Raw genomic sequence first — 3,822 nt, forward strand, 5'->3', positions numbered from 1 at the left:
CATCAGGAATTGCACAGTAGATATTTAGGTTTTTGTGCTGTTTACTTTAAGGCACTGGGGAAAACTTTTCTCTGCATTTATTAGTGGAGGAAACAGAGTTGGAAAGGCAATCATGAATCTTCCTGAATTCAAGGGCTACATGGTGTCAAACCTGGGTACAACCTGTATTTCTGGCTTTTATACTGCCATGGACCTTCAGCAGAGGAATCCAATGGAGTTCTTTACTAAATAGCAGGAGATTGAGGGAAGGATTGTAGAATTGTATTTCATGTAGGCTGATACGTGCAAACCCTAGAATTTTTTTAAGTACCATTGATTCTTTCATTCTGAAGAAATTGACCAAATTTGACATAAGTTTTTAGGTGATATTTGTGATTGACAATATAAGAAGAATTGATAGCAGTCTGTCCAGTATTGCATGGATATGAGCTGTGAGTTTTATAAATCGCGGCAATCCAGATGTTGAATAGGTGGGAAAAAAGGCAGCTGAAGCAGGCTGCAGAGTTGACTGAAGTCTTTGTCTCCCCAAGGCTCAGCAAGGGCTGAAAAATTCTGTAATCACCCTACTGAGGGCATTGTTCATGCAAATGGCTCTCAACCTACTTTTCTGCAAGGAGGTTTTAATGGGGAGTCCTAAATCATACACTACCTTCCTCTGGGTAGAGCCCACAGTAGGTGGTCATTCCTCCTGCCCTGCCCCTTTGAGAACAGCACCCCATGCAGAACTGACCCAGGCTTCCTTAGAGACCCTGAGGTCATCAGTGGGAGCTCAGCCCTCTGCTGATGACCCTGGCAGAGCAGCATTCCATGGCTCCCTGGCACCCTCCCTGCCTACGTGCTCTCCATATCTGACTTTCTCAGGGTAAAGACTGGTTTCTGCCTGTCTTTGACTGTTTTGGCTTTTCCTGTTGGAATTCCATCAGGAAAAGCTGAGTTCAATGTCACAGTGGGGACTACAGGGACTCTCTGAGTATTAGTAAGCAGTGAAACCCCAGAGTCACATTGGTGTGTAGGAGAACACAGAAGGGAAGCTCTCATCAAAGATGGAAAACAGACCAAAAATCAAACCTAGTTTGTGGTGCTGACCCGAATAAGAGATAGAAGGGAATATTATCAAGTGAGAGATTACCCAGAAATAGAAATATGGCCAAATTTTTATTTGTTATGTTATTTAAGCAACTGGAATCTACAAATGCTTGTGCCCAGTGTATTGGGATGATGTAAGGTCAAGCATGATCCTGGACTTTTTCATTCCAATAATAAGAGCGTAGAATGAAACAAAAAAGGCAGGGAGAATTCAAGTTTGGCGAGTGCAGGTTTACATATCCTTGCTGAAGTTGAACATAGATGGGGCATAGAGGATTTGACAAGCAACTGGTTATTGATTTTTTGGACCTTAGAGAATTTCAGGGTTGAAAATTTAGATTTTTTAAGAGCAGTCTACAAGATGACATTTGAAAATTTGTAGAATGACCCTCAAATGATTACAGAAAAATAAATATTACTTTGGACAAAATCTGCCCCATTACATATATCCTGATTTTTTTTCACACTGTAGGAATTGTTTTTCTGAAATATTTTTGTGCAGATAAGTATTATCAATACTGTTGCTTTCATTAAAAAAATGTTTGCTATATCCATGATGATCCACCTGTGAAGTAAAAAAAATGGTTTTGAATCTTATCAAGGGAATAATTTTCATGTTTCTAAGAAGACTGGGCATTGTTTGGAACATCGTTCTTCTTGTGAACTGTATGTGCTTGTTTAGAAGCAGTATGAAATCTGTACACCTTATTCTCATCCACTTGAATTTTGCAAATAGCATAACGCTTCTTACCAGGGCAATGGCAGGTACAGTATCCAGGTTGGGGTTGAGAAGCCTCATAGATGTTATAACATGTAAGACTGTGGTTTACCTCTGTAGGGTGGCCTGGGGCCTGTCTATCAGCACCACCGGTCTCCTCACAATGGTTCAGGTTGTCACCATGAGTCCCAGAGCCACCAGATGCTGAAGGCGGCATCCCAGTTCTGCATGGGACATCCTTAAGTTATTAGTCTTCTTTTGGAAACTAAATTCCTTGATTAGCCTGAACTTAACATTTTATATCAAACACATCAGCAGGGTGAACGCATCACAAATTATTAGAAGTGACAACTACTGTTATTTTCAATCACAAAACTGGATAATCAGATGGACTTTTATTGTTCTCATGGTCCTTCGAGATGCTGTGCTCCAGGGTGTCATGGGCTGGGCCAGTGGCTACATGGTCTTCCTCCTCCACAAGCACCACCAGCATGTCCTCTACCTGCAGACCTCCAAGCTCCTCTACAGAACTCCCCCTGATGTGAAGGCTGCTCAAAGTGTTCTCCTTCTGATGCTCTGTTTTCTCTTCTTCTATTGGACAGTTCATTTTATAGCTTTATATGTTACTTTCTCCTTAGAGAATCATTTCATATAAGGAATTGTTCTAGAATTTGTGGACCTTGGCTATGCAATCCTCAAACTATTTGTGCTGCTTCACAGGGATGGACACATCACTGAATGTTGGCATGCTCACTAAGAGAGAAAGATGTTGAAAAACTGTCTATTTCATTGATCCTTTCAGTAAGTTTGAAATCTTTCTTAGGTTTCTGTTGCCATATGTGATGGAAAAATCAACTAAGGATAGCTGAATCACATAGAGGCTCTTTTCCATACCATAAGTCGGTGACAGTTTTATGACAGATGTCATAGGAAGCTGGTTAATGGTGCATTCTCTACATCTCTCTTATAACCCTCTATAAATTTGCAGATTTTACTTCTGTTGAAATCCTCACACTTTGTTGATGTGTATTGATATCCAAGGTGTACTTATGATTAATATACCATTTTCACAGATTAATAATACTTAAAAATAGAATTGAAAAAATAAATTTTATTGGATATTATCTATATTATTAAATCTGTAATAATAAAGGGACATAAAGAGTAGTTTTAAAATTTGATAGTGGAATGGAGATATAGTAAAAATAATTTAGTTTTTCTTGCCATGTTTTCTGATTTGCTAACACAGAATTTGAATTACTTTTCTGTAATAAATGAGAAATTGGTGTTGATCACAATTCATGACTTCTTTCCATAGAGTACTATTTAGAGTCTTTATTCTGATTGTTATTGTATCTTTGTCCTTAGAAGTACACATCATATTCTGATTTATGATGTAGTGAACTAAATTTTCCTTTTTCCTAAATGGGAACCAAAACATATATTCATGTAGAATGCACTGATATGACAATAAGGTATTTTATTAAGCCATTAAAAAGTACTGTTGATGCTGTTGATATGTTGTTCATATTCCCTACAACACATCAGAATTGAGGCAGAGGCCCTTCCCCTCCATACCCATTTCTTTCTTATGACTCTCTTTGTGGGTTGTTTCTATTTTAACACAGATTTAAAATGACTTATTAATGTTATTATGTCAAACTCCAAAATTAGGGTTAATCTGCTTAATATAATGGTGTCTTGAAGATAAAGGGTGTGCTACTCTTGTTCCACATTCTCCTGTGAAGCTCTCTCCTAAAATCTAGCATAGAGAAGAAGACAAATTGGGCCATACCCCTAAGGGTCATTGCCTGTGGACATGAGGGCAAGGAATACAAATCCCAGCAGTGTGGAGAGAAATAAGTGACATGTGAAAGTGTCATCATGAGGATTAGGTGACTGAGCATCGACAACATACAAGTGTCTAGATGAATGAGGAGGTAGCTCACAGCTGTCGGAAAAAATTTGTCAAGATTTGCCAGGATTTTATTCTCCCTAAATTAGTATGATTCTATTTC

At 38.5% G+C, this 3,822-nt stretch overlaps 1 pseudogene; it reads left to right on the plus strand.

Annotated features, from left to right (window-relative positions):
* The first annotated feature begins 1,775 nt into the window (after nt 1–1,775).
* LOC124989421 (vomeronasal type-1 receptor 3-like) lies at nt 1,776–2,459 on the plus strand (annotated as a pseudogene).
* The last annotated feature ends 1,363 nt before the right edge of the window (nt 2,460–3,822 follow it).

This window comes from Sciurus carolinensis, chromosome 7 (assembly GCF_902686445.1).
Source record: "Sciurus carolinensis chromosome 7, mSciCar1.2, whole genome shotgun sequence".
NCBI lineage: Eukaryota > Metazoa > Chordata > Mammalia > Rodentia > Sciuridae > Sciurus > Sciurus carolinensis.